The sequence below is a fragment of the Paramormyrops kingsleyae genome, chromosome 24 (genome assembly GCF_048594095.1).
Source record: "Paramormyrops kingsleyae isolate MSU_618 chromosome 24, PKINGS_0.4, whole genome shotgun sequence".
Lineage (NCBI taxonomy): Eukaryota > Metazoa > Chordata > Actinopteri > Osteoglossiformes > Mormyridae > Paramormyrops > Paramormyrops kingsleyae.
In genome coordinates, this window is record NC_132820.1 from 22,293,909 (window position 1) to 22,301,957 (window position 8,049).

At 45.4% G+C, this 8,049-nt stretch overlaps 2 pseudogenes; one reads left to right on the forward strand and one right to left on the reverse strand.

Annotated features, from left to right (window-relative positions):
- Positions 1-4,132: 4,132 nt before the first annotated feature.
- On the reverse strand, positions 4,133-4,238 carry LOC140582488 (U2 spliceosomal RNA; annotated as a pseudogene).
- Positions 4,205-4,342, forward strand: LOC140582499 (U2 spliceosomal RNA; annotated as a pseudogene).
- Positions 4,343-8,049: the final 3,707 nt, after the last annotated feature.

Consider the following 8,049-nt stretch of genomic DNA (forward strand, 5'->3'; position numbering starts at 1 on the left):
AACACAAGGCAGCTGGTAGTGACTGACAGAAGGACAGGAACATGAGGTAAGACTAATAAAGACCAAGCGTGGCTCATTAGGGCCGCGTCAGGGAGGAGAACTGGAGAGTAAGGTTGACAGGACGGGCAGACCATGACAGTAACACCCCCCCACCCCCCAATCCTGTGCCCTCCTGGTGCAAAGGTATCATTAAGGGGACACACAGACCAGGGCAAAACCAAGGACAGCAGGGGAGACAAACCACCAGGACACAACTCATGACAGGCCAGGTAACCCGACAGGGATGCAGACTAGGGACCAAAAGACAAACAGCGGGTGTCAGTGGGCAAGTGGCAACAAAGGAAACAGAAGAAGGAGACAAAGGGAGGGATTGGGCACCAAAAGGACCAAAGGTGGCACAGGACAGACAGGGCAGGACACAACCAGACAAACAATGTGCAACAAGAATAGGGCCAGGAGAGGGAGCCAGGGGGAACCTAAAGTGGGAAGCAAGAGTGACTGGAGTGGGGGCTGGAAGAGTGAAATCGGGCTAAGAGGTGAAACCAGGGAGAGCCACGGGGAAGCAAGACTACAGATCAAGCTCCGAGGTACCGCAGAAGGGTCGCGGCCAGGGGGGCCTTCGGAGTCCTGTCTGGGCCTGTAGAAGGACGAGCTCCTCTCGTCTGCGCCAGCCGAGGGAAGAACAGCATCGGTAGACGGCGAGGGGTCGGCAGAGCCGGAGGGCATCGAGGAGCAGGCAGGACAGGAACTGGACCACACCGTGGACCCTGCAGAACAAAAGCACAGGCCAGTACCAGTGCCGGAGGAAACCGCAGGTGGTTCCTTTTGGGAACCAATGGATGGGGTCCCCCGAAAAGACCCCCTTGGACCGAGCTGGGGTCAGGCGGTAAGTCTGGGTAGCATACCCCAGATCTTTCCTCCTGGAGCCGAACCCCCGACCAGTTTTCCGTTGACCCTGCCGTTGTCACGGCGATAACCTCCTCGGCTGGGGAAACTCTGGTCACGGGGCTGACACCACGGACTGGGACTCAGGGCAAGAACTGGAGGGTCCCACTCCATGTCCTCCGGGCCGCCTGTGCCTTAATCCATACTAAATGTAATTAAACAGAATGAAGCTTAAAAGAATAAAATGGTAAAGAGAGGAAAATTTAATGTGTAAGTTTCAAAAAACGGGCTCTTGCTTTTATTCAGATGTTTGCAGGCGTTGTGACTCTGTGATGAATGGTGACGTATGAGATCCTGAGAATGGGCTACGCCTCCAAGGGTGAGTGGCAGGTGGCATTTCCCAGGAATTACAGGCTGGAGATGTCTGAGGAGCTCTCCTGGAGTGAAGACAGAAAGAGAAGAAGGGAACAAGCAGAGGGTGTGGGGAGAAAAAGACTGCAGATCCAGTTACAGGTGAATTGTACAAATGCCCTTGAAGTCTTGGTCCATGAGGGATCCAATTTTTAATAATAATAAAAAAAAAAAGACAATAAATTATTTAAAAATAGAGTTTTCATTTATATCTGTCTAGGAGTTAAAACACATAAAATCAATTAACTTACCTGGTGATTTTGGAACTTCTGACCCCAAATCAAAATAATATAGATTATAACTAAATGCATCGTTTTATTTGGGAAAAAGGGATAAATTAAATAAAAGGTTAAATTTGGAATCTAAAACAAAAACAGCAATTTCACATCAGGAATAAATATCATTTCAAGGGTCTTCAGTACATTTTTCCTGTGTCTGCTCCCTTTACACGTAGAGAGTGATATAAACATGTACCAATATGTTAGACTGACTGAAATGAAACAGAGAAAACGTAAAATAAAGAAGTAAGGAAAATAGAGGTTAAAATGCACGGTAATTTGTTGTCGTATTGGCGCAAATGCACATAAAAAATGTACAACCGATTGCTGCATGTATCGCTTTTAAAGGTTAATGCGTACTTGTGAACCAGTTATGTCCATCACTGCGTACATAGCTAACAGAAAGTCAAAACGCATTGCTGTGCTCTAGAACTTGTGAAGTAACTTGCGTGCCTGCTAGCGGCATTCCAGTTCATTTCAAAAGGCATGCACAAGCAGTGCCATCTTGTGGTTTGTCATATATGGCAGATAGGCATGTTGCTGGCCACCCTAAACGAGGACCCAGCATGATGTTGGCCACTGCTGCTGGGCTGCTGTCACAGTTGGTGATTTTTGCTACCTGACTCGACGGTGATCTCAGCCATGGTCCATCTCCTGACCCCCATTATATTTTGTGAATGTAAACCCGTTTAAGTTCACTGCTGCACAGTGGGAAGCAAGTGATCAACTCTGGCGTGTACTGACAACGTAAAATTCGAATAATACTTATCGATGTCAAATATGTGTATCTACATGCAACTAACCAACTATTCAATCAGACTCAGGATGTGCAACAATACCATGCCCATTTACAAAACAATACTCATATACTTTAGTTTGTGTTCACTAAAGGGGGGGGCGAGGCCATTGAAGCACCATGCTTGCATTAGTTATAGGACAGACATGTGATCGTGTTAAATCCCCAAAACACAAAAATAACAACACTACAGTCACCACATCCTGTCAGCTGGATGGAAGGATACTTTTTTTTTTTCAAACACTGGGAAAGTTGGCCGGTGAAACAAAACTGGGCACAGACAGAAAAGAACCCCACAACTCTCCTCACTGATCTGTCACTCAAAGGTCAACCCCCCCCCCCCCCCCCCCCCCACACACACACACACACACACACACACACACACAGGACAATAGCTCAGCCAAGGCTGGTGATGTTGGAACGGCCACCGGGGGGCGCCACTATGCGGTGGCCAGGGCGCCTAGGGACATTGTCGTCAGCTTGGGGACCTGAAAGGCAGCAACAGACTAATTTCAGAAAGGGCTTCAACTGGATGTGTGCAGTGATCATTTTCCATATAGAATTTAAATGTTTTAAGGTCCTTCCAGCAAAAATGAACTACAAATAAACTACAAATTTACCTCAAAATGGCAATTCCATGGCAATTATGGATGTTCAGTTGTTAATAATAAAAATATATGTTTATTTATACTCAAAGCTTCATAAAACCACACAGGCAAGATTATATGCTGATCCTGGCTCTGCAGAGGACGGCAAAATAGCGCATTGATATTTGTACTCATGCACCAAATTTATCGACCCATGAAATGAAAGAAGAGTTAATCATGTGGAAGAGAAGAGAGGAAGAGACAGGTAGATTGTAGAAGACGTCATGCAGAGAACCACTGATACGTATGGGTATGAACTTGAAGAGGAGCCCCAGGTTTGGGATGAGAAACAGACACGAAACACCGGAAGGGAAAAAGAGGACGACCACCAGGTGCAGGATGGCCTGCAGAATGCAGGAAATACCCCAAGAAGCCATGCAAAGGATCCACTCCTTACTCAGAAGTCAACTTGGCCAATACCCAATCAAACCCATACCCAAAATTTTCAGCATCAAAGAACTCTTAATTCTCCTTCACTGTCTTTTAGCCCTCAGTCTCTCCCTGGCTCCTTCCTGCCCTGGTACCTCATCTATCACCAAGGAGTTTACAGCCTACAGGAATGTCCATCATCATGACACATCGAAGCAATAGCGGTTAACCTCACAAACCTATAGCTGATGTGTACTTGTTATGTTTGCTTGTATTTGTGTTACCCTCCAACTGCTGAGAGTCCGGCCCTGGAAATATATAAGATGATGCAGGTGAGGTCAGGGCAAGGTGCTAGGAGACATCAGTGTCGATACAAGTACAGACAATCGTCATTGTGGGGTCCCTTGCTCCCCAACATGCTGGGGAACCAATAAAAAGGAAGAAGGCATGGACTCTGCCCAATTAAAGACCTTATTGCATGTGTGTAGGAAACCAAATTTCTCTGGGCTCCGCGTGTATCACGGTTACATATGAAGCACACATGTGTTTAAACTTAAAAAAAATCAGGATGAAAGGTGCCTTATTCCCTTTTGCACAGTCATGATACGTTTCTGTAATCACCTCATCAGCAAGGGGGTATCTCACGCCCCGAAAATTAATATGAATAATTTCTGTTTTTCACCATTTTACTTCAGGTGCTCCGGTTCGATAAGCAGACCCTGTCTCACTCAGTCACCCACTCAGTCAGTCAGTCTGAGTCAGTCCGTTTAATATGTGGTCCCCTCCATGGGGGACGTATCAGATATTAAACTGATACTACACTTGATCTTAGCCAAAAGGCCGAGAAGCCTTTTATTAGATGGATTTTTGGAACAGGGAGCCGGAAGTGGGGCTTGTCCCGTCCGCTCCACGCATCGACCCGGTATTGCAGTGCTTCCGGGAATGGTGCACCTCTACTGCCCCCTGTTGTTGAAAGGCAGAACTGACTGAGTGGGTGACTAATAGACTGAGTGCCTCTGGATGGCCAGCTAATTAGCTGCATGTGCTGTGAGGGAGGGGCCCTGTCCGTGCACAGCCCCCGTTTCCTGCTGTTTTTCTCTTTTTTTTTTTTTTTAAAGGAAGGTGACACGCTGTCGTTTGTGCGGTGGGCAGCTGTGCTGAGGTAAGGAATGACGTCATCTTTGCCTTTTGAATTTTCCCTCATGTTTGTTTAAATGATTGCTGTTTTTTGAGAGGACAGGAGGACAGGGAGGAGTCTGGGCCCCGAGGCTGGCGGCTGCGACATCCCTGGGCATTCTACTCCGAGTGGGGGGGGCACGGAGGCCCGGCTAACGGCGACCCGCTAAGTGGCGGCCCCATATCGACTCGGGTCTCTCTTCGGTCTTCAGGACCGGTATACGTTTCTTCTCCTTTCCAGATTGGAAAAGACAGGAAGGAGCAAAAGTGGAAGAGTTGACGAAATGGCGTCGGATGGCGTAGCTTCCAGCGGTGGGGCGTAAAGACCTTGCATTCCAGAGCATCCCCGCGCATATGAGAGTCTGCTCCATACATCTCCGTTCAGGTAAGTCAGCTTCCGGTGTGATCACTAGACTCCATTCTTGTGTTTGTCCCTAAAGAGAACAGCCAGGATAGGAAATGCTGGAAACCCATCCCAACCGGAGTCCATCCCTTCCCGGTGACACAGTAACCCGAAAGTGTTTGTGAGTGTGGTTTATGTCAGATTAGGAGAGCTAAAATTAACCTTTTGTTGGATGATAGTCGGCGACCAAAACAAGAACTAGATCACAGAAAAGTGTTTCAAAAACGACAGCGTCAAAATGAAATGCAACGCTGGATGGAAGTTTTCTAGTCCTGATGAAGGATGTAGAATCAGAATCCAGATATGTTTCCATACAAGGAATTTGCCTTGGTGGTGCTTTTATATGACATTACAAAGAACATACCACATTTAGCAAAGACATATGCAGAAAGGTAATAAACAATAGACTGGCAATTGGGTAATATGATAATTATATGATAATTAAGTTTATTAATGGCAGTAATGATGGTATTATGATATTTATATATGTGTGTGTACATAGTAATCATTGTAGTATGAATATAAACTATATAAATGGTATAATAATTTAAAGGGCTCTTAAATGGTGCCGTTATTAAGTAGCAGCCAAGTCAACTATATGTGCAAGAGTGCAATATGTATACAGAGTTTGCAGTATGTGTGCATAATGTGCAAGAGTGCAGAATATAATCATAGAGGAAGTTTATCAGTTGTTCACTGGTTATGCTGGTGGATATTTCACTGCAGCTGACGATTAATTGAACGTCCAGTCAGAGACTGGCTTGGTTAATGAGAGAGACTACCTGAGGGGAGAAGCTCTTGGCGTCGGTCTTGTGGTCTTGGTTCTGATTGCCATGAGTCTTCTCCTGGAGGGTAAGGCTTGAAAGATGTGGTGAGCAGGGTGAGATGGGTCCTCAAAGATTTTGTATGCCCGTTTCCTGGTTCTGGTGATGTACAGTGTCTGGAGGGTAGGCAGGTTACTGCCAATTATTCGCTCTGCTGAGCGGATGATGTATTGCAGTCTGGCCTTGTCGTAAATCTGGGCCATTGTGGTTATAACATGTTATTTTGGATCAGGCACGGACAGTTGTGAGAGTTCAGTCTGCATTAGCTCCGATAGAATAGTATTAAATGCAAAGCTAAAGTCCACAAACAAAATTCTAACATATGTCTCAGGGCACTCCAAGTGTCAGAGCAAGAAATGGAGTCCAGTGTTAACTGCATCGTCCACAGGTCTGTTGGTTCTGTAGGCTGACTGTAGCCTGGGGTCAAGCGATGGGTCTGTGATGATTTTAAGGTATGACAGCACAAGTCTCTCAAAAGCCTTCATTACCACCGATGTGAGAGCCACTGGTCTGTAGTCACTGAGGCAAGAGACTCTGGGTTTCTTTGGAATAGGTGTTATTGTGGATGATTTAAGACACAAAGATCCAGTGACTGGTTGAAAATATCTGTGAAGACAGGTGACTGTTGATCTGCACAGTGCTTCAGAGTGGCTGGGGAGTGTTGGAGTACGCCGTCTCCACCGGGTCAAGAGATTCACAGCTGACACGTGGAGAAGTTGCAGGTCACCAGTTTATTCTCTGACAGATTGCAATCCGGGAGCGACCATCTGACATACATTCGGCATGTACAAGAGGAAGCTCTGCCATATGTATCAGCTGTGTCCCTTTTAAAGCCCTTTGGGCATCTCCCCCCTCTCTCGGTACCTTCCGTCTACGTGACAACCACATGTTTGACATTTGCTCTAGTTAGTCGGTTAGTACTTGTCCTTCTGGAAGGCTAAAAGATAAAGGGGCCGCTGACGTTTTCTGTCGCTCCCTCTATCTGTTCTGATTAGGTCCCCCTGCCCTGCCGGCGCCAGTCAGTTCTCGTTTCAGTTAACTGCATTTTCTAGAATCAACCCCCCCCCCCCCCTTTCATCATGCCCTGCTTTAAGCTATATTCTCCTTTTCCTCTATTCATTGTATGTTCTTTATAATTCTATTGAATCCCACACTACCTAGCAATGTTGGTAGTAACGCGTTACTGTAATTCCACTACTTTTGTCTGTAAGGAGTAATGTAACTAATTACCATTTCAAATTAAAAAACGCAAAGTACTGAAATTTCAACGGACTCGTTACCTTTGTCTTGCGTGAAAATATTAATGGATAAAGGCAGCATGTTCTCCTAATTTCCTGTTTATGATGTAACGCCATCCGACCTTACCGTGGCGCAATGAATGGGTGATTTTATAGGTACGCTGATAGGTACAATTAGACAGTTGTATTGTCTGGCACTGTCACAGCAGCAACACTAAAGTAATATAACTATCCAGAGAGCACACATGCATTGGCACTATGTCTCCGCGGTACTTGAAAATCCATCGGCAAACATCTCTGTGTTGCAGAAACATCACCACCGAACATTTGAGCCCATATTCCCCCGATGTTAAAGCGATCAATATACAACATTTAGACCACTATTATTTTCCTTTATTAGGCTATATATACAGGTTAGGTCAGGCTGGTGGAGCATGCGCTGATCGATGCAGCGCGTTTCGCCGCACCCGTGCACCACACGTCGAAAATCCTCACGGACACACGGTCCAGTCCCACCCTCATTATAATTACTTTTATATGCAGTAATTGATAACTAGTCATTTTTGGTAACCTGCACAACGTACGCTGCAGACTAGTAACGTTACCACCGTTGGCTGAACTCGAAATAGTTGTGGTGCTATATATATGACGTTAGATTGTTACAGGGACTGTGATAAATGCAAATCGAGCCCCCCATTATGGTTGCGTTAAAAAAGTTAACATTTTTACTCAGATTTCTTCCATTTGTACGTGGTGTGCTTTTTATACTATGACAAGTTTTCCTAACATCAGATTTAAAAATTGCAAAATATACCAACATATTGAATTGCAATCCCTGTATCTTGAAACGTGACGTGTTGCCAGACTCTCCGATACACAGCTCTATGGTCCATACAGAGGAGATGAAGAACATGCAGTTTGCTAAGTCACAAAGTTATCTTTTGTCATGTGACTATACCGTTACATACCTTAACGCAATTAAGATGTTTTCATGTGTTTCTAATGATACAATTACAACACTA